Genomic DNA, 23,697 nt, shown 5'->3' with positions numbered 1-23,697 from the left:
TTTGGGAAGGACTTTTCCTCCGAAGAAAGCCATCCCTGCTCTCCCAGATGCCCCAGGCGGTGGTAGAGGACATCCAGTTGGGGCAGGAGACTGAATTCAGTTTTGAGGCATCGTGTTCTCTTGACCTCAGTTCCACCTGGCCATGTGGCTTTCTTCACTTCCTGCCCTAATTGCTGTTAAACAGCAGCCACCTTGCACCCCAGACCTGGATGTCATCCAAAGGCAGGTAAAAATATTCCTCCCTTCACATGATTTGTCAGAGTCTGGAAGAAACCCGCTCAAGAAACAGATAGCATTACTGTGGCCCATCTAGTGATTTTGGCCTGTGCCTTGTTCTTTGGAATTGGTCACCCTGTTGGCTGTTCTTCCCTCAGCTGCCGCTTTTTCAAAGTCGGGGGCTGAAAGTTTTGGTTTGGAATCATGGAGGAACACAAAACATTTCAAATGGAGGGAACTCAAAAGTCACTTTTTTTTTTTTTAGCAGTAAAAATCTCCTCACTCTTATCTTATCCCCCAAACACACCTGACCTAGGTCCCCAGCATACACAGTCTATAAAGGCAAGGTGCCTTTAATTGAAGAGGCATATGGGGGCTTAGTTTAATGGTCCCCCTCCCCACCCCAGTAGCACAGAGGCCAAGCTACCAAACCCACAAGCCCCTAATTTGTTTGTTTTCATTTTAGAAATGAAAGTTGTTGAGGCCTAGAGACTTATCTCAAATCATTCAGTGAATCAAAAAAGTACAGATGAGAACCTTGGTTTCTAATGTTCAGCCCAGATGGTTTAAAAGCTCAGACATCATTAGGTCATCAGGTGCAAAGGACTATGGGCCTTGACTGTGGAGCACTGGGAGAGTTGTGCAGTGGCCAACTGCAGTCACCCCACCAGCTTCCAGAGACAAGGGCACATACCTCTCACCTCCATTTTCAGCGAGTTCATGTCAAAAGTTTGAAATTGGCCATGGTGGGAAATTGGCAAATACTATAAATTAGGGCTTCCCCTTTCCCCAGGAGAACTGATTAAACACCATAGGCTTGGGCATATGCAGTCTGGTTTACCAGGTCCTGAAATAGACCTTCTTGCAGAATGTGACTCTTGCTTCTTAGTCTTGAAAGATTTCAGGGAATAGTTCTGAAATGTGAGTGTGCAAAGGAAAACTTTGGGAAGGTCTCACCCAGGGAAGACTGACTGAAATGTCTAAAGAACCAGTTGCTAAAGTAAATGGGCCAAGCAGCTGAGTGGCAGAACATGGAGAATGATGAGAAACAATGTGGAAAACATCAAAACATTCGAATCAACAACAACAGGGGCCACCTGGCTGGCTCAGTGGGTCAAGCCCCTGCCTTCAGCTGCGGTCATGATCTCAGGGTCCTGGAATCAGGCCCGATATCTGCTCTCTGCTCAGCAGGAAGCCTGCTTCCCCCTCTCTCTCCCTGCCTCTCTGCCTACATGTGATCTCTCTGTGTGTTAAAAAAATATAAGATCTTAAAAATAACAACAACAATAACAACAACAGTGTATGAGTTTACCAGGGCTGCCTTACACACAGAGGGTTCTGAAGGGTGTGGCTCAAACAACCAGGCCTGGCAGAATTGCTTCTTTTGAGGGCTGTGAGGGAGGGATCTGTTCTAGGCCTTTCTCCTTGACTTGTAGGTGGTTGTCTACAAAGTCACGTGGCTTTCTCGCTGTATGCATGTCTATTTAATATGGACACCAGTCATGTTGCATTAGAACCCACCATAGTGATTCCATTTTAATTTGTTTCTCTCTTTGAAAAGACCTCAGCTCCAAATAAGGTCACATTCTGAGATACAAAGGATTAGGACTTCACCATATGAATTTTTGGGAGGACATGATTCAGTCCCTAACATACAAGCGGGATGAAAACATACTGGGAATCACATCAGGCCTGCTGACTTCCCTGAGGTCAGTCAATTTGCTAAATTTTGCAGGTGTGGAAACTAAAACTCTCAGAGGGAAATAAGTGGTTCCCTAAAGGTCATGGGGGAGAAAGGGAGAGGCAGGCCTTCCAGTTCCGGCCAGGGGTTTTTCTCTTCCACTTGTCTGCCTCCTCTGATTTAAGGTTGTTTCAGCCATATGTGCATGTCCCTTAAGTAGCCTTGAAGAGCTGGTAGGCAGACTGAGGGTCAAGCTGTATCTGCTGCCCATCTCCAAACTCCCCATGGCTTACAGCATGGGTGAAACACACAGCAAACACTCAGAAAATCCATGTTGAATGTCATCAACCTCATCTCTGTCCTTAGTGGAGGTTCTGAATGCTCCTGGGCTCCAGGCTAATTTCTAGCCCCTGCACCATGGGCTGGCCTTACATGCTTTGAGGCCTTTGTTTTTCAGTAGTGCTTTCTTGCTATAGACCAACAAAGGTCTATATGAGGCTGGAGAAAATGGACATGGGACTTCAGGATTCTCCCACTTTTGTTGAGAGCAACTATGAGAACAAGAACAATGTGGTTTAAATCCTAGACCTGCTGGAAAAAACATCTACTCTACAGGGTGACCATTTACCCTCTCTGAGCCTCATTTTTCTTATATGAAAATTGGGGGTTAATAATACTTGGCTCAGTCAATAACTCATTCATTTGTTCTTTTAACCAGACAGTCTGTGTGGTTAGAACCACCCCATGCACTGGGCTCATCGTCTTGAAAAAGTCATGGCCCCTGTCCTCTTGAAGCTTGCCCTTGAATGAGGAAAGCAGACTGCCATTAACATTATGGTCTGCAATCGTGCATGCTGGAGGGAGCTCTGGAGACTGAGGAGACATGCAATGGGAAAAACAAGGCAATCTTGGGTCCAAGCTGAATCTTGAAGGAGAAGATATGTCCAGGTGAAGAGTGGAATGAGAGAGGCAAGTGTCACTGAGGGAGCAGCAGGGATCTAGAAAAACGTGCTGGGCATGGGGAGTCCCATGTCCAAAGATCTAGACAGGAGAGAGTATGGGGGAGAATTAAGGAGGTAATGAGATAGGGTATTGAAAAAATGCATCCTGTAATGCCTGGCACAGAAGATACTCCAGGAAAGGTCACTTGCTTTCCTCTTTTCACAACACACTTATATTTTTATTTTCTCAAATCTGAGACCAAGTGATGTAGGCATGAGACTGAAAAACACACTTTAGTAATATGACTCGAAAGCTACTGGAATCCGTGTTCTCGTTTACAGTATTCTAAATGAGGCATACTTATATATTGGAAAAGGCATGCATTATATTTTTCAGAAGCATGGAAGAAAATTGTTGTCAGTATATTCACAGAGAGGGGTGGGTGAGCCTGGTGGTGGGTATTAAGGAGGGCACGTGTTGCATGGAACACTGGGTGTGATATATAAACAATGAATCCTGAAACACTGAAAAAAATAAAGTTTAAAAATATATATTCATAGCTGTCCAATTTTTCCAGCACCATTTATTAAAGAAGACATACAAATGGCTAACAGACACATGAAAAAAATGTTCATCATCATTAGCCATCAGGGATATTCAAGGATATTTAGATACCACCTTACACCAGTTAGAATGACCAAAATCAACCAGACAGTAGACAACAAGTGTTGGAGAGGATGTGGAGAAAGGGGAACCCTCTTATACTGGTGGGAATGCAAGTTGGTGTAGCCACTTTGGAAAACAGTGTGGAGATTCCTTAAGAAGTTAAAAATAGAGCTATCCTATGACCCTGCAATTGCACTACTGAGAGTTTACTCCAAAGATACTGATGTAGTGTAAAAAGGGTCATTTGTACTCCAGTGTTCATAGTAGTGATGGCCACAGTCACCAAACTGTGGAAAGAACCAAGATGCCCTTCAACATACAAATGGATAAAGGAGATATGGTCCATAAATACAATGCAGTATTATGCCTCCATCAGAAGGATGAATACCCAACTTTTGTATCAACATGGATGGGACTGCAGGAGATTATGCTGAGTGAAGTAAGTCAAGCAGAGAGAGTCAATTATCATATGGTTTCACTTACTTGTGGAGCATAAGGAATAATGTGGAGGACATTGGGAGATGGAGAGGAGAAGTGATTTGGGGGAAATCGGAGGGGGAGACAAACTATGAGAGACTGTGGACTCTGAGAAACAAACTGAGGAGGGGAGGGGGGCGGGATTGGGTGAGCCTAGTGTTGGGTATTATGGAGGGCACGTATTGCATGAAACACTGGGTGTGGTGCATAAACAATGAATTTTGGAACACACAAAAAAATTAAATTAAATTAAATTAAATTAAAAAAATATATATTCGTGTGTGTGATTTTTTTTTGTATGAAACTAGTCCACATGAGAAATTTACTACCTGATGCCTTGAGTGAACATAGATATTATCGTTTGTTCTGTACCTTCTAATTATATTCACATACCTTTCACTCTGATCATTCCAGGCTTTTCACATCAGAATTCTGGGCCCAACTGGTGACTGGACTATGGAAGCTTTCTGAAGCATCAGACTTCAGGAAACCCACTCAGGGACTTGCTTAATAAAAACAAGAATGAGAGCAACAATCTTTTTTTTTTTTTTAAACATATAATGTATTATTTGTTTCAGAGGTACAGGTCTGTGATTCATCAGTCTTACAAAATTCACAGCACTCACCATAGCACAAATCCTCCCCAATGTCCATCACCCAGCCACCCCATCCTTCACACCTTCCTCCCCTCCAGCAACCCTCAGTTTGTTTCCTGAGATTAAGAGACTCTTATGTTTGTCTCCCTCTCCAGTTTCATCTTGTTTCATTTTTCCCTCCCTTCCCCTATGATCCTCTGTCTTGTTTCTCAAATTCCTAATATCAGTGAGATCATATGATAATCATCTTTCTCTGACTGACTTATTTCACTTAGCATAATACCCTCTAATTCCATCCACATTGTTGCAAATAGCAAGATTTAGGGGTTTTTTTTTGATGGCTGCATAATATATCTATATATATCTATATATAGATCTATCTATCTATCTATCTTCATTTTCCATTCTTCTGTTTGTGGACATCTAGGCTCTTTCCATAGCTTGGCTATTGTGGACATTGCTGCTATAAAAGTTGAGGTGCATGTGCCCCTTCACATCACTACATTTGTATCTTTAGGGTCAATACCCAGTAGTACAATTGCTGGGTCATAGGGTACCTCTATTTTCAACTTTTTTTTTAAAGATTTTATTTATTTGACAGACAGGGATCACAAGTAGGCAGAGAGACAGGCAGAGAGAGGAGGAAGCAGGCTCTCCACTGAGCAGAGAGCCCCATGCAGGGCTTGATCCCAGGACCTGGGATCATGACCTGAGCTGAAGGCAGAGGCTTTAACCCACTGAGCTATCCAGGAGTGCCTATTTTCAACTTTTTGAGGAACCTCCATGCTGTTTTCCAGAGTGGTTGCACCAGCTTGCATTCCCACCAACAGTGTAGGAGGGTTCCCCTTTCTCCACATCCTCACCAACATCTGTCATTTCCTGAGTTGTTAATTTTAGCCATTCTGACTAGTGTGAGGTGGTATCTCATTGTGGGTTGGATTTGTAGTTCCCTGATGCCAAGTGATCTTGAGCATTTTTTCATGTGTCTGTGGGCCATCTGATGTCTTCTTTGCAGAGATGTCTGTTCATGTCCTCTGCCCATTTCGTGATTGGATTATTTGTTCTTTGGGTGTTGAGTTTGCTAAGCTCTTTATCGATTTTGGATACTAGTCCTTTATCTGAGATGTCATTTGCAAATATCTTCTCCCATTCTGTCAGTTGTCTTTTGGTTTTGTTGACTGCTTCCTTTGCCGTGCAGAAGCTTTTGATCTTGATGAAGTCCCAGTAGTTCATTTTTGCTCTTGCTACCCTTGCCTTTGGTTATGTTTCTAGAAAGAAGTTGCTGTGGCTGGGGTCAAAGAGGTTGCTCCCTGTGTTCTCCTCAAGGATTTTGATAGATTCCTGTCTCACATTTAGGTCTTTCATCCATTTTGAGTCTATTTTGGTGTGTAGAGTAAGGAAATGGTCCAGTTTCATTCTTCTGCATGTGGCTGTCCAATTTTCCCAACACCACTTGTTGAATTTCCATTGGATAATCTTTTCTGCTCTGTTGAAGATTAGTTGACCATAGAGTTGAGGGTCCATTTCTGGGGTCTCTATTCTGTTCCATTGATCTACGTGTCTGTTTTTATGTCAGTACCATACTGTCTTGATGATTACATCTATGTAATAGAGCTTGAAGTCTGGAATTTTGGTGTTGCCAGCTTTGGTTTTCTTTTTCAACTTTCTTCTGGCCATTCTGGCGTCTTTTCTGGTTCCATATAAATTTTAGGATTATTTGTTCCATTTCTTTGAAAAAAATTACTTCTATTTTGATAGGATTGCATTATATGTGTAGATTGTGAGAGAAACAATCTTAAAGATAGACAACAACCCGAGGGTTGATGGAGGGATGTGGGTGGGGGATGGGCATTCAGGAGGCCACTTGCGACGAGCACTGGGTGTTATATGTTAGTGATGAATCATTAAATTCTACACCTAAAAACAACTTTACCATATGTGTTAACTAACTAGAATTTAAATAAAAAAAACTTGTAATTTAGAAGAAAAGATTAGTTGACCATAATCTCTATGGTCAACTAATCTTCAACAAAGTAGGAAAGACTATCCAATGGAAAAAGGACAGCCTTTTCAATAAATGGTGTTGGTCTGGAAAACAGCATGGAGGTTTCTCAGAGAGTTGAAAATAGAGCTACCTTACGACACAGCAATTGCACTACTGGGTATTTACCCTAAAGATACAAACATAGTGATCAGAAGGGGCATGTGCCCCCGAATGTTTATAGCAGCAATGTCCACAATAGCCAAACTATGGAAAGAACCTAGATGTCCATCAACAAATGAATGGATAAAGAAGATGTGGTGTGTATATATATATATATATATATATATATATATATATATATATAATGGAATACTATGTAGCCATCAAAAGAAGTGAAATCTTGCCATTTGCGACAACATGGATGGAACTAGAAGGTATTGTGCTTAGTGAAATAAGTCAATCAGAGAAAGACAACTATCATATGATTTTCCTGATATGAGGAAGTGGAGATGCAACATGGGGGTTTTAGGGGTAGGAAAAGAATAAATGAAACAAGATGGGATTGGGAGGGAGACAAACAATAAGAGACTTTTAATGTCACAAAACAAACTGCGGGTCGCCGGGGGGAGGGAGGTAGGGAGAAGGTGGTTGGGTTATGGACATTGGGGAAAGTATGTGCTATGGTGAGTGCTGTGAAGTGTGTAAACCTGGCAATTCACAGACCTGTACCCCTGGGGCTAATAATACATTATATGTTTATTAAAAATTTTAAAAAATTTTTCAAAAAAGAAAAAAAAAAGAAATGAGAGCAACAACCGCCAATGCATTGGTGGTTTTCTTTGGGGGGGGAATTTTTTTGAAATGTATGTGCCTGTGGAAAATACATACCCTCTCTTTTCTCTTCTTTTTTAAAATTAGTTAATAAATTTAATTGGTTAATGGAATTTTTAGAGAAAACAGTCTCTCAAATTTTATCAGTAATTATGTAACAAAACTCAACATATTTCTATTCATAAAGAAAATCACCTCTCTTTTCAGAGCAATGTTGGCTTATATTGCACAAAATAATACTACCATCTTGACTGTTTCATTGTCTGGTAACAGGATACCAGTGTGAATAGAGACAAGAGGGCGTAGAAAAAACCAAGAAAGGTTTGATAGGCATTTAGTATTTTTCCAAGATAGGCACATCAGTAATGAGTTTATTCCTTTCTCTCTCTGTCCTTTCCTTCTTTGCTTCCTTCTTTCCTTTTTTTTAAAATAAAACATCTCACTGATGACTCCTATTTGTGCAGTACTTTTCCAATTATAATTGTGTATTGCCATTTTTTCCCTCCACACTATACAATAAGGAGGGTAGTTCTTATTTTTATCATCATTTTCACTCTGCAGTGACATAAACTTGTCCCAGGTTGTATGGGTTGTATGTGACTGACTGAATCATCACTCCAAATTCTGGCCTCTATTTAACAGCCTTAGTTTCTTCTCCCATTATATCCACCCAGACAATCTCCAAGATCTCTTCCAGCTTTGACATTTGGTAGAATAAAAGCTTTATGAGGGAGAGACCTTGACTGTGTGGTTCAAAATTCTATCTCCATCATTTAGCACCTGGGAAGTCCAAGGAGTGCAATAAATAATTTTTAAAATTAAATTGAAGTCCATACCCTATACCCCTTTTATAGCCTCAAGAGTTAATGCTGATGGGATTACTGGCTGAATGATACTAAGCAGCTGGGCCAAAAAAAGTGACAAACTCAACCCTATATGAGACCCAATGATATGCAGAATTACATAGAGCTCTGCCACAGCAGTGAACACAGCATCCACAAGAATGGAGATTTCCCATGGCCGGTGATGTGGGGGTTGGGATGGGGAGACTGGCGGGACATCCCCTGGCTTCCATTATTATGTCTTCCTTTCCCTAACGACATCATGATAGAATACTGGAACTATGAGAGTTTCCTATGATTTGGTCTGAAAAATTCACTGGGTTTTTCCAGCCTCGTAGTACTTCCTCATTAAAACTTTAGCTTCTCAAATTGGTAAGCATTTAATTTCAGTTACAAAATCAGTGGCTATTAAGCTGATACTCTACCCTGATATAACTTCCATAGCATTTTCACAAGACAACCATTTTATAGAGAAACAAGGAAGATCAGTAGAGCAAAAGTGTTTTGCCCCAGATCACACAACCAATAATTTATAACACCAGATTCAGGCCTTCTGACTCAATATGCTCAAGCCATTCCATTATGACCCTCTCACTGTGACACTGGTGCTGTCTAACCAAACAATCCTTGAAAATCACAGGCTAGAGGGAATCATGGACACTTAATTGCTCCTACCTAGGATCTTTCCTGTATTCATGATGGATTCTAAAAACATAGCCCACTCTATCCCAGTCCCCCCTTCCCAGCTGCTCCTTATTAATCTGCAGTAGCCAGTGTTGGTGGTAGCAATGTCTGTGAATTCCTAGGGTAGAGTCACAGGACCTCTCTTCAGAGCGCCTTCCCCTTCCCTTCTTGTCACCTTTATGAGAATGTTCTCCAGACATGTACCCTCAGCATATAAAAAATAAGTTCATCATATTCCCCCCAAACTTTCTCCTGTTCCTATGGTCCTCAGCCCTGTTCATGGCATGCTCACTTTCCTAGATGCTTAAAGTAGTAACCCAGAAGTCATCGTAAGCTCTTCTCCCTCACTTTCCTTTCTCCACCATCTGGTCTCTAAGATGGGTTGACCCTTCCTCTGAAATCTTCCTTCAATCTGTGTCTACTTCCTGACCTTAATGCCACTTTCAAGTTCCTGTCATGTCCCACTGGGTTTCTCCAGTAGTCTCCCAAACATTCCCTCCACCAGCATCTCTATAAAACAAAGAGGGTCATGTCTGACTCTGCTCTATACATCATGAAAGGATGGGCCAATGTTGCATGCTCTACAACTCCTTCCAAGAACAGACAGCGGACAATGTCAATGGGTGGTTGTCCTTCCTTGCCAACTTCCTCCCCTCCTTGTTCTGTTCACACTTTTCATCAAAGAAACCACACTGCTGAACAATAGTTAGACATTCTAAAGTGGGACACTTCGCCTGGTCAATAGAAAGTGGCATTCTGGCCTATATCAGGGGAAAGATCCCAGGCAACAGCGCCCCAGAGGAGGCAGATATAACCGCAAAACACATTATGCCTGTTTGCTGGGCAGGCGTGGGGCTCCCCCAGAGCAGCTGTCTGCAAATATACCCCCAAATAATTGCCCCTCAACCTTCCAAGGGTGCTCACAGTCGGCTGTCAGTCTGTGTTTTTACTGCTCTGTCCTGCAATTTCCTGCTCTCTGGGGAGCTACTCCACAGCAGGAACCAGGTGAGGAGGAAACAGCACCAGACATGAAGCCAGAAGGCCGTTATTGAACATGCCTAACCCCTTTCACCTCTTAGAGCCTGTTTCCTCACCTGGTAAATAAGGACAGGGAGCCTCACAGAACTGACCTCTTGGGTCACAGTGGAAATTAAGAATCATGTGATATATTGAGGTCAATGCTTGAGGGGACTAGAAGAGACATTGTTTTGGAAGTCAGAAGAAACAGGATTTAAGTCCAAGCTATGTTCATCCCTGTAGAATCTGGGCCCCACCAGTAAGCCTCTCTGAACCTCAGTATCTTTATCTATTGAATGTAATAACAATATATCCTTTATGCAGGGCTCATGCAGGTGAGACACTGCCTAGGGATCATAAAACACAGTAGATACATGGTGTGATAGTATTATTCTAGTGCATATGGAGTGCTTTCTAGAGTGTCGGTCGTATCATTGCAGGGTTCCCTTCACAGTCTAGCTCGGCATCTTGCTCCTCCGAGGTGCTCACTGGGAGTCTGCTGTCTGGGACTCCCTCACCTGCTGGGGAAAGCATGCCCTGGGGTGTCTGTGTATGATGCAGGGCTGGAAACTCCCAAGGGAAGAGATTCTGGCTTGTCTGGAGATGACCTTTTGCTGTGGGTGGTCTGGTCAAAACAATAGTTAAGTATGAATCAGGCTCCGGCAATGGTGCAAGGACCACAAGACAAGGCAGATCCTTCAAGAGTGGGAGCTCTTACAGAATGCCCAGGAGCATTTTGGTTGGGATTGCCTGTTTTTATGTGAGTGTGTGTCTGTGTGTGTTTCAGTGATATGTGCGTGTGTGTGTGCATGTGTGTGCTTGAGACGAGCAGACGGTAGCAGCCTATCTTTGACCTGTTCAGATTCTTCAGCCAAGTCAGCCATGCCTTCCTTGGAAGTAGGGAAGAGTAAGGTGTAGGAGAGCTGTGCAGGTATCCCAAAGCCTGGGCTTCCTCTGGGCCCTGCTTTGTCTCCACCAGGCTGGGTCCCAGTCACATCGTTCACCCTCTGAGACTCAGCTGCCCTTCCAGGAGAGCTCGATCCGTCTCACTGAAGTGTGTGCAGGGCACGGCTGGTTTGAAGGAGCAGGAAGCCCTGTATGAAAGCAGGAGAGTCCCTGTCTTGCTTCCAGGATGCTGTAAGAAGCAGGATCCATTTCTGTTCTTTTACTGCTGGCAGCACCTGCCATGAAAGATTGGCTTCCGCAGCTTCTGGGAACTGTGCTGGGACTCACTGAGTATAAAAGGCAGTGTGACCAGGACTCTTAATTGTTTACGGATCCTAAGTAAATAATTAGGACACTGTGGCCTAAAGCCAACGTAAGGAAAACTGTGATTGGAAATGGCTAGGACTATAAAAAAATAAAAGAATGCTTAGGAGATAAGCTTAACCCAGTAATGAGAATAAACCAGAAGAAAGGCTGCCAGACCCAGGCTCAGGAAGTCTGTGTTTTTCCTTCTCTTCAGAGGAGAGTTTGACCTATAAGCTCCCTGAGGACCGGATCATCTTTTGCTTTATGATTTCATCTCGCTGTGCCTGGCCCGGACTAGGAAGCTGTTTAAAAGTATGTACTTGTTGGCAGATTGGCACGCTAGTACATTCACAATGTATCACTGCAGGTGACAAAAGCAAGCAGTATGAACAATACGGATACATTTCCATAGGAAAAAAGCTAGAAAGGCATTAACATTATTAAATGTAGCCTTATCTTCGCATGATGTGATTTCAAGTTACCTTAACTTTTTTCCTTTTTTATTTCTATTCTGTAACTTCCTACATATAACATATATTAGTTGTATAATTTAAAAGATTCAAAATACACATATAAATACATAACTATATTTTTAATACCTTCTTATGCTCTTTTAAATTTCCTTTTGGATGGTCACAGTAAACTGTAAAAGAGAGATGGAAATAAAATGTTATTTCATATAAAAATAAAAATTTTGCAAAAAATTTGCATCTCAAGGCAATAATGGAGGCTGGTTTTGTTCCCAGGGATACACAGAGCACAGTTCAATGTGCAATACTAACACATAGTTTGAACTAGGAAAGTCTTCATACTTTCTATTGGCTAAATCGTTGAAAGTTGAAAACAACTCAAGTACTCGAAATAGATTCCTGGCTCACCATACCTCAGGACATACATACTTTGGATCATTACAGTGCCTTAAAGATTGTTTATAGTTTAAAAATGTCAAGTGCACAATATAACATTTTATAGAAATATTTATATGAAAGTTGCTAAGTTGCCCACATTTACTTATAATTCTGTGAAAACTCGTATTTTAAAGAAAGACCAAATTCAGACAATGTAAGCATAGAACTAAGTCAGTCCCTTACTTTATGGTATTACTTAGTTTCATGACTTTTGTTTAAAAAAAAAAGTGGAAATAGTGAATGGCAGCCCACCAGTAATTAAAATAATTTTTTAAAAGATTTTATTTATCAGAGAGAGAGAGCACAAGCAAGGGGAGCTGCAGAGGGAGGGAGAAGCAGGCTCCCCGCTGAGCAAGGAGCCTGGTGTGGGACTCAGTCCCAAGACCCTGGGATCATGACCCGAGCTGAAGGCAGATGCTCAACCAACTAAGCCACCTAGGAGTCCCTAAACTAATTTCCAAATTTCCTTGGAATTCCAGAAAATGATAAGCAAAAGATAATAGAGAAACACATGCTCGAATACTATGCTGTTATTAGGAATGTAAATAGACCCGAGCTTCCTGAAGCATGACTTGGAAATACATATGTCAAATTTTAAAAGTGTTGTTATCTTAGTTCTACCAACTCTATTTTAAGAATTTCATCCAGAAATAACCAGAGACCCAGAGACATTTATCTCACTATCATTTGTGGTGTGGAGAAAAAAAAAAAAAGTTACAAAATTGTCCAACAGTAAGAAATGAGTTGAAGGGGTACACTAGTAGAGTAGAATAATCATGCAGCCATTCAAAACATCCCATGGAGGGGCGTCTGGGTGGCACATTCTATTAAACTATCAGCTCTTGGTTTCGGGCCAGTTCTGGTCTCAGGGTCCCGAGATCAAACCCAGCTTGGGCTACCTCTGAGTGAGAAGTCTGCTTGCATTTCTCTTTCCTCTTCCTCTGCCCTTCCTACTGCTTGTTCTTTCTATCTCCAATAGATAAATCAATCTTAAAAAAAAAAGAATCCCACGGAATTGTATTTAGTGTTAGGGGGAAAAAAAGCTTCATTGGAACATAACAATTATTAGATTACCAAATAGAACGTGGCATATAATTACATTTATCTAAAAAAGACCTCAAAGAATGTAAACCAAAAGCTTGACAAAGGTTGTTTCTGGGTCATGGAATTATGAATAGTTTTAATTCCTTTACATTTCATTTAATATCTAAATTTTCTCTAATAAACATGTACTACTTTTACATAGCAGGCAAAATCGTGGGGCAGACCCCTCATTTTTGGTTCAATTGAGGATAGAAATTGCATCCGCCATATGCAAGTCATTTTGACCCCATCTGCAAACATACTCACTTCTCTCTTCCACTCTCCACCCCATACGATATACAGAAACATTTCTCAGCGCAGTCCCAGCTCCTGACATTAAATGCATGGGCACACATGGGTGTTCACACACACACACACACACACACACACCTGCACACCTGCATGGGGCCAGTTGTACCTGGCAAGAAGAGCAGTGCCTAGGCCCCAAGAGGCCTCCCCCTGCCCCAGCCAGCCTCACTCTCTGCAGGCTCCCTCTCTGGGCCTCAGTTTCATCCAATAAGGAAGTGAATTAGAGGAGAATGTTTCTAGCAGCCCTCTGTGCTGGTGGTATTTTATTCCAGGGAAAGACATTCCTGGATCAGAAGAAGATTTCTAAGGGGAAGAAAAATAAATCTCCTTAGTGCTTCTGTCCCCAACCTTTGGGCCTCTTTTCCTCTTTGGATTTGGCATGAAAAAGCTCTTGCAATGCTCCAGTGTGCGGACTTGGGGATATGGCAGCACTGTTTTGGAAGGCTAGCTCTCAGAAGAAATGGGAAGAATTAAAAAGGTTTATGAGCATGGGATAAAATGGCAAGAAGGTTAGGACATGCTGTGGGCTGGGTGACAGGATCTTATTTCCAACAGGCCCTCGGGTGGGCACATTCTGGATCCACAAGGCCAGGTGCCATAGGGCTTGGTAAAATTTGTGGGAGAAGGGTGGGTGCTGTCCTTGGGCTGCGGCACTGGGTCTCTGCCGGCTCCCCTGCTCTGGTGCCCAGAGCAAAACCGAGGGCCGGCTTTGCTCTGGGCCTCATCTCAAGTCACAAGTATGCCGTGAGAATGGGAGCATCTCCCTTTCCAGAGCCTCCGGTTTCTCATCTGTGAAATGAAAGTTTGGACTAGATCAATTCAGAAGTCCTCCCCAAGTCTGGTCCTGAAAGAAAGCCCTGTATGTGAAGATGATAAACCCTCTTGTGGTTTGGTTTATGCAGAATAGGCACAGAGTATTGAATGGGACATGAATGATGCATCGCCCGTCATGAGAGTTTGCCCTTCTTATGTGAGTGCTGGAACACTTCAAGTTGCACGACTCTTCTGGACCTTTACCTACCTTCCTTCTGTGTCCTAGAAGAACAAAATAGACATTTGATATTAACAATTGTGACAACTCATTTCTGCTCCTTACCATCTGTTCTACATACTTCTATTTTCTCTCCCTTTCTTTCCTACTTTATTTCTTCTTCCTGGGTGGCTCAGTGGGTTAAGCCGCTGCCTTCGGCTCAGGTCATGATCCCAGGGTCCTGGGATCGAGTCCCACATCGGGCTCTCTGCTCAGCAGGGAGCCTGCTTCCCTCTCTCTCTCTCTGCCTGCCTCTCTGTCTACTTGTAATCTCTGTCTGTCAAATAAACAAATAAAATCTTTAAAAAAAAAAAAAAGTTTCTGGTGTGTCATACATATGATAGAGGTTATAAGTTTCCCTGTATCTCTTCCAGACTGGGGACAAGGCAATGCCCAATGTTATATTGAACAAGAGACTCTACTGCCCAAGATACTCTGACTTGGAATCTAAACTTGAATTTCCTTTTTAAAAAAAAAAAAAATAATAATTATTTATTTATTTGACAGAGATCACAAGTAGGTAGAGAGGCAGGCAGAGAGAGAGGGGGAAGCAGGCTCCCTGTCGAGCAGAGAGCCCGAAGCAGGGCGTGATCCTTGGACCTTGGGATCATGACCTGAGCCGAAGGCAGAGGCTTTAATCCACTGAGCCACCCAGGTGCCCCTACACTTGAATTTCTATGCTAGTTTGACATCTAGACATTGACAATCACACTGAAAATTGAGTATGTGTCCTAGTCCATGTATACTACATGGACAAAGGACAGTCTTGAGGTCACATTTTATCATGACTTATAAAAAGTGAAGTGTTAAACACTAATTGTATGCCTGGCACCTGTGTGGGACTTTTTCCCTCCAGTCAGGCTCAGCCCTCCACTCCTAGGGTAGAGAGGGCTCCACCCTGGGTGAGGCATCGGCCTGGACTGGGGAGAAAAGCAGGCTCTTCTGGTGGTGACCTGCATTGCCAGAATTTACTGCTCCCAGAGAGCATGCTGATGGCTTTTGGGTGACACATACTTGGTGCGTAATTAGGTCTCTTGTCGATTAACGAGACCTTGACTGTGGACCCTTCATAATCTTTCCTTCCAGTCTGGGAAGGATGGCATTCAAGGATTCTAGACTCCCAAGCTTCCATTTTCATCAGCCTTCCAGCAACTGTGTAGGCAAGACATTTTCTCCTCAAATAAAGTAGGTGGATAGTTCATTCTTGTTCATTCATTGTTCATTCATTCATTGACTCTGGTGCCAGGGGGATAGGGCAGGGTTTGGGATAGGGCAGGGGTTGCTGGTTGAAGAGCTCCGGACGGGGAGGGGAGGAGAGCTAGCTCTGGACCAGGCTACCTGGCACTGTGAGTCCTGGGACTGCCTCTTCCTAGCATGGGCGAATCACTTCACTTTTCCGTCCCTGCTTGCCTTGTCTATAAAATAGAAATAATGATGACAATACGGACCTCATCAGGTTGTTTTAAGGATTAAATGAGTGCTCAAAACAGTGCCTGGCACAAAGTAAGCACACAATCCATGTGGGCTCTCTGCGTTAATGAGAGAGGGACCTGTCAATCATTAAACCACAGGAAAGGGCATTGGGCGCTTTCATGGAAGAGCACGGCTGGGAAATGATTGATTCTGGGGGATTCACAGAAGACTCCTCATCAGTTAGGGCTCCCAGAGAGGAGCAGAACCGCTGCATGGTTCTAGAGAATCAGAATTTATGAATAAATTCTCTATGAATAGAGAATCAGAGATTTATTATCGGGGCTCCAGGCTCACAATTGCAGGGATGGGCTAGGCCTGTCCGTCGGCCCGAGGCTGTTGCACCACAGTGGAGTCAGCGGGGCAGGGGGTAGGGAAGGAGAAATGGGCACAAAGTGGGGGAAGCAATGACAGACTGCCACCAGTGTGGACAAACCAGAGCCCGTTCCTGCGTCTCACTGCTTCCAGGTGACGTTGTAAAGGAGCTGTAAGACACACAGGCCTTCTGCTGCTGCTCCACAGGTTGGTCCAGGATTCGGAGGAGCTGCAAGACGAGGTCTGGTGTGACCTGGAGATGCTGAGGGCTCAGCGGCTACCCCATCATAAAAGGTAAGCCTGCAGATCGGGGACACCCCGTGTGACAGTGCAGGGCACGGTGCCCCGCACCAACCCTCTAAATACGAAAACCTAATAGCTACACGTCTCTATCCTGAATGCTGTGCAAAATGTCGTTTGTGGCCAGTGATGCTACGGAGCTATGCAGGGAACCGTAGTCACCCAAACTGACCCAGAGCCAATCCACGGCCTCTACATAAAAAAAGTGGTGGATTTGGGTCTGAGAGTGGTAGCATTTGGAACGAGGAGAAAGGGGAAGGGTGTTCCAGAACCAAAGAATAGTGTAGTATTAATAGCCCGGTGTGGATGTTCATAGTGGCTGCAGTATTAAGGGTTCTTATGTGGTCACGGAATCCATCAGCCCAATATCACCATAAGGATGGAAGCTGGAGGAAGTAAAGATCTATCAGTCCACTGGGTTGTAATTTCTCTTGAAACAAAGACTGACTTTTTTGTTTCCAGGCTAATGTTTTTCCCACTACCAAGGCATTTAAACAGCAGCAGTGAAAGGGACATTGAACCTATAGCCGGAAGACTGCCTGTTAGTGCCCCCCCCCATATCCCACTCTCAGCGGTGTCCTTGTACAATACTTTTACCCTCTGGAAGCTCTTCTCTGAAAGTAGACATGTGAACTGAAGTTATAGCTAAATCTCTGGAGTCATATCAGACCTTAACATTTTCTAGCAATTACCAGGAGACAAAAGGGTCATGGGAATTTTCATTCCAGTGAAAGCCACAACAGAAGATGTAGGGCCCTTTGCCACATCACCTGACTTTGATCTCTCAATCCTGGAGGCAGGCGCAGGACAAAGCAGCCCCCTCCCTGCCCCCATGGCTGTTCCTGGGATCTAGGCCTGAGTTCGGTGTTTCAGGCCAAGTTAAGGCTCAGTTCCGTTTGTCTTGGTAGCACGCTCCTTGCAGTATGTCAGGAGCGTTCGGGGCTGTGGATAAGTACTGGATGAATGAACCTGTGAGATCTGGTCCTGAATGTTCCATAGGTTTGCCATTGGGATATGGGCCACTTTATGGAGACATTACAGAGACGCCTTCACAGGGGAGACTGAATTGGAAACAGTTTCCTCAAATCCACTTGAATCTTGTCCTGTACCCCTGGGAGGATGACAGGCTTGAATAAGGAGGGAGGGTGTCAGGACACCACCTGTTTGAGGTAAGGTGAATTTTTCTTTTTGAGGTAACATGAATTCTAAGCAAAGAAACAGCCACCCGATCTTTAGTTGTATGGGTATGCTAATAAATATTTCTGCCTGGACAATTTCTAGACATAGTTATCCTCTCTCTCCAAAATTACTGGGGAAAGTCAGACTAATTTAATGTCTTACATTTTTCAAAGATGTTCAGATGTTGGAGCCGGGAAGCCACGGGATGGTTCTTCATGGAACACAATAAAGTCTTGATGTATTTAGTTTCCCTCTCTTATTTGGAAAATGGAGCTTTGGAATCTTTAAATCTGGGCTTTCCTTTGTAATAGTCATGTGTATGCCAGGCGAGGTATTTTATATCTGAACTTCAGGGCCTTCTTCTGTAGAAGGGGAAGGATAACACTGATTGTTTAAAAATCTTAAATAAGGGGCACCTGGTGGCTCAGTTGTTAAGTGTCTGCCTTCAGCTCAGGTCATAATCCCAGGGTCCTGGGATCGAGCCCCACATCACATCGGGCTCCCTGCTCTGAGGGAGGCCTGCTTCTCCCTCTCCCACTCGCCCTGCTTGTGTTCCCTCTCTTGCTGTGTCTCTCTCTGTCCAATAAATAAATAAAATATTAAAATAAAATATAATTCTCAAATCAGATGGCATACATAAACTATGATACATGTTCAATATTATTTATTTTTCTTACTATACCTCAAAAAATAAAAATGATAAAGACATGTTTCTGAGTTTTCCTATTGCTACTTATCTGTTATTTGTCTCTTTGTTGTGTTAGATATTTGCCTTTGAAAACAGTTAAGTGGTAACAGGCACGAAGAGCTTGAGAAAAAAAAGAGTCCCAGAAAAAAAGAAAAATGAAATTGGTGGGGGTTTTTTGCACACAGATTGCAAAAAGACACTGTATTTCTGTTTTGGAGGCAGAACCCATTCATTCCTTACAGTTTGAGAATGCTGGGGATATGCCTCATAACAATTTTTGACTTCACACAGTCATGCTTGCTAGAGCCACAGACCATCAGAGCTGAATGTTCTTAGAGGTCATCCAGCAAAGTCCTTCCATGAGTGGGGAAACTGAGACTCAGAAAGGGAAATGAGTTGCCTACAATCTCTCACATGGGTCGAGATAGTGTGAGGACTGGAATTTATGTCTTCTGAATAGTCATACTGTAAAAGCATGTTGCCTTAGAGCCTTTGCTGATTTATCACGTAATCTAGGAAAATTCCCTTGTTTTCTGATACTGGTCTTTCCATGAAGATGGCAAAATGACTCACAATCCATACCTCGTGGATAGTCCACAGGCTAGTCAGACCCAGGGTGCAATAAGCATTCAGCTCCCTGGAGTTGGACACACGCCATCAGTTATTCCTAAAGGAGATCCAAGTGTTATAGAGGAAGCTGCCTTGTACTTGTCAGATGGAGGGACCCTCCTTCCACATGGTTGGGAGAACCAGTGGTCGTAGACCAGTAAGGTCCTGAGTGGTCCCAGGTAAGTCAGTTGCCCTCTTTCACCTCCAGCATACTGTTCTGTAAACCGAGGGATATGATCCAGAGTGTCACTAAGCTTCCTTCTTGCCCTAACAGAGTGATGTTCCATCAGTTACTTCAACGTAGGACCCCGTCAAAGCCTGACTAATTACATGTCCCAATGACAGGAACCCACACCACTTAGAATCACTAGCTAGAAAGTCAAAAGCCCAGGAAAATGAAATTAAGTAGGAAAGGGATATAGATTTCCTTTTAAGCATCGCTTATCTGGTCTTTAATAATATCCATTTAAAGATACACTAAGTTCTTTTAACCTGGAGAAAGATTTCCAACCAATGTTCCAGAACTATTCCAGGTTTCCCATCTCCCTTCTTTCTCAGGGTAATCCTCTTTCCACAGACTCAATCTATGAACATATATTGACCATTGACACTGAGGAAAAGCCAGGGGAAGTGGATCCAGGCCAGGATAAGGACCAGGTGTCTGTCTATATCCAATCTCACTTTCTCCCAGGATGAAAGACAGCATGGTGAAGAGCTATGAGTGGGCTCTGGCCAGGAGTGGGGAGGCCTGGGACTGGCTGGCTTCTCAGCCTTGGCCTTGCTTATTCCACTTTGGGCCTCCATTTTCTCCTCTGTCAAAGAAAGGGGTTAGATCAGATGCTCATTAAATTTCATGTAAGGGCTAATGTTCTACTACTTGGCTTACTTGGGGTTTCAGAGCAGGGTCCTCAAAGCAGGTATCCTTGGCCAGGCTTTGTCTCACAGCCTGAAGACCCTGTGTTTTTCCCCACCCAGGGTTCTAGCACACAGATAATGCTTAGTCCGTTTGTAACTGAAATCTGTTTCCTTGCAATGAGTATTTGTGTTCCAGTAGTTTTTTTTTTTTTAAAAAACTCACACTAAGGAAAGCCAAAAGCATTCCTAAGTGGCTTCCATTAAAAATGCATTAACGATAGGGGGGAGGGGTAGAGGGGGACTGGAAGAAGAGGACTGGGCTTTCCCCTGAAATCTTGCTGGGCACAAGCAGCCATAACCCTGATATCCCGGAACCGCTGAGCTGACAATGGCTTAATGACATCAACTCCTGTAACCCCTGTTTAATATGTTCCCGCAAGGAGTCCTTCATCTGTGAAACCGGGCACAAGTTGATACATTCATAAGGACTTCTTTTAAAAATAAGCCTAGTGAGTTCACTCTGATTTTAGAAGGCAGGGAAATTAATCCGTGGACGAAAGAGTTAACATTTCACTGGCTTGAGTTTTGCAACAGGCAAGCCCCAGCTGAACATCTGAGAAGCGAACATGCAAACAAAGATGGGCAAAGTTCTTCAGGCTCCGAAGCTTGTTTTGGAAAAGAACCGCCAAAGTTCAGATGGTTTTGCTGCACGTTAGCTGATGAGTCAAGCTGAGGATGGGAGAACACAGCGGCATCTGTGGACTCAACCAAACACGAGATGTGTTCTTGTCTTGATGTTGCTACCTCTGCTTTTAAGCACACTTTGAGCAGAAATCTGTCTGCATGTCTTGCATCCTTTGCATGTGAACACTCGGAGGTGCTGGTTGGTAAGAGAGTGGTCCAATTGGCCAGGTGACTGCTCAGCTGTAAGGAAATCCTCCAAGCAGAAAGGCATCCAAAAATGGACATCAGTCGCTTCCCTGAGTAGAGGCGGAGAACGAGGCAGGAAGGCAGGAAAATGGGGTGGTGGGGGTGGCAAGGAAAGACAAACAAACAAGAGACAGGACAGGACATAGTCTGTATAGAGAGTGGAGGGCAGTACAGAAACCACAGAAGCAGAAATTAGAAGACTGGGGCTTGAACGTCTTCCGCAAATCTGGCCTTAGTTTTCTCACCTGTAAAGTGGACATTTTGATCAATAATTCCTATTCCATGTGATTGTGTTTAGAAGAGTCTATGGTTCTGGGTTTGGCACAAAAGAGGCACTGAGTAAATATTTATTGCTTTTTAATGTTTAAGTTCAATGCAAATCCTGTTTCCTTTATGTGTTCCCCAAACTGGTTTCCCCTGTCTCCCACACACAAACCCTAACTGTCACCATGAGAGCGGCAAGAAGTACACTCTCTTGCTGGAAAACAATATAAATTGGCTCACGTATTTTTTTCACACCAAACAGTATGATTTCAAAATGTTCAAAAAATCCCCAGAGCCAAAGTAAATTCTCTCTCTGCACCTTCCCCCACCCCCTCACCCCACATGCACATGAACTTTTAAACCTTGGAAATCAGACAAGAGAGAGAGAAAAAGAGAAAGAGAGAGAGAGAGAGAGAGAGAGAGAAAGCCCAGCTTTCCATTGCTTCACATTCTATATATATCGAGTTCACTTCACAAACACAAGGTGAGCCATCAGAAGTGCCTTGGGCAAAGTTTGTACTCTGCTTGAATTCGAACTTTTGTTTACCAAGGTAATAAACCGGTCCTCTGCTGCTCCAGGTGTAAAGCTATTATGAAAAGGCATATTTGTATTTTACCCCACCTCAGATGTACGGTATGTGGGACATCCTGCACTGTGAGAGCAGCCGGGATTTATGTACAGAGAGAGGCGCCCGAGCACAGGAGGAATGTCAGGAGGCCGGGCAAGGCCTGGGCCCCTGCACAGACCTGGCCACCCAGCCTCCCTCACTCTGTTCTTCCAGCCCCTTCCCACGCCTGCACCGACCTTCTTCGCGTTGGCCCAGAGTGACCCTCTGGGGGCATTGCCATCTCTAGTGAGACCTAAGATTTGTCTCTTTGGCACCTTGACCTAAGCTTCCCAACCAACCCGCTCCGGACACATTTTGTACAGCTGGAAGAGAGCCGACACATGCAGCGGCTGCAGAAACTTTCCCTCCAGTCCCGTGACTGAAAATCTCCCCGGTGTTTCTTCCCCTCCTTCGCCCTGGCTGTCACACCCTGCTGGGTTATCTGCGGCCTGGGGTGGCTAGGAGGAAACTTTCACCCAAATTTTTGACTGAGCTAAATGGCCTGGAACCCACTGTAGATCGTCTCCTGAAATCTTGGCACGGGAAAGAGGAAAGAATGTATGGGAAAGGGCCGGCTCAGAGCGCCAGGCCTATTAACCTGGGCAAGTGGGAGAGCGACTAAGGGCTTGCTGGGATGTCATTGCCTCTGGGCACGTCTGGCCGACCACCTAGAACCTGGTGCTAAGGCAAAGCGCAGCAGCAGCAGCGGCGTCCCGCTAAACCCCCGCTGGAGGACACAGGCAAACTGTCTTGATCTTTGGTCTGTGGCTGGAACTGGGGGCCTCCCTGTCATCTTCTGGGAGGTTGTTCCAATTTCTTTGGAACTGTCCGTTCCTGAGCCCCTACTACGTGCAGAAGACTGAGCCAAGGGCTAGCACATTGCCGGCATTCCAAAAATATTTTTGGAACAATGAATTCCTTCTAGCTTCCTCGCTTGAAAAAGTAAGATCTGGAGCAAGATTATTAACCCCTGTGAGCTCAGATTCATCTTCTGGAAAGTGGGAATCATAATAGTCATTTTTTTTTTCTTTTTGGAAGGGCTTGGTATAAGGACCAAGTGGAGAGCCCCTGGTTAAGTCAGAGGACCTGCACAGCATTGGGAGCTACAGTGAGGTCGAGCTACTCCTAGAAGTCACACTTCTAGACTGTGCTGTGCCACTCCTGGCTCCCTCACATTGCCTAGAAACTCAGAGCAACACACACCCCTTGAGCATCTACTAAGTTCTAGGTCCACCGAAAGTCATTGAAAGTATGGAGATGTTCGTAATACTTCCCTTTCCTTGCACAGGTTGGTGGGGAAAGAGGGGGGGGGGTAAGAAAAAGACACTGCATCACTGAACGCATAATTATTGTGTGTCTAAAATTCTGTCACTTCAGGGATGCCTGGATGACTCAGTCTGTTGAGCTTCTGCCATGATCCAGTGTCCTAGGATCAAGTCCTGCATCAGGATCCTTGCTCATCCGGGGAGACTGCTTCTCTCTCTGCCCGCTGCTCTCCCTGCCTCTACTCTTGCTCTCTCGCCCTCTCTCTGTGGAAATAAATACATAAAATAAAATAAAATAAAATAAAATAAAATACAGTCACTTCATAACTACTAAGGGCCACTTGCAGGGCAGGCATTGAGAATTCTTTGTCCCTGGGAATTATTTTAGTTCTGGTAGGTTAATGTAATGACTCCACACCGAACACCTTGATTTCTTCTCTGGCAGAGGCTACAGCAAACAAGTGCAAGGTCCCAAGGTGAGGCTTTCTGGCAGGTGGAGAACAGAGCAAAGGCCAGTGTGGTGGGAGTGTTGTGGAGAAGGAGAGAACTTTGGAGAACGAGGGCAGAGAAGTCAGGGACTGGCCAGATCACATAGGATTTCAGAAGCCAGGTAAAGAATTGGGATTTTCAACAATAAAGTGTGTTTTGAGATTCACGGTGATCCATGTGGGAAGGAGGTGTCTTGGTCTTACTCATC

Source organism: Neovison vison, chromosome 6 (genome assembly GCF_020171115.1).
Source record: "Neovison vison isolate M4711 chromosome 6, ASM_NN_V1, whole genome shotgun sequence".
NCBI classification, from domain to species: domain Eukaryota; kingdom Metazoa; phylum Chordata; class Mammalia; order Carnivora; family Mustelidae; genus Neogale; species Neogale vison.
This window is presented reverse-complemented; position numbering follows the sequence as displayed.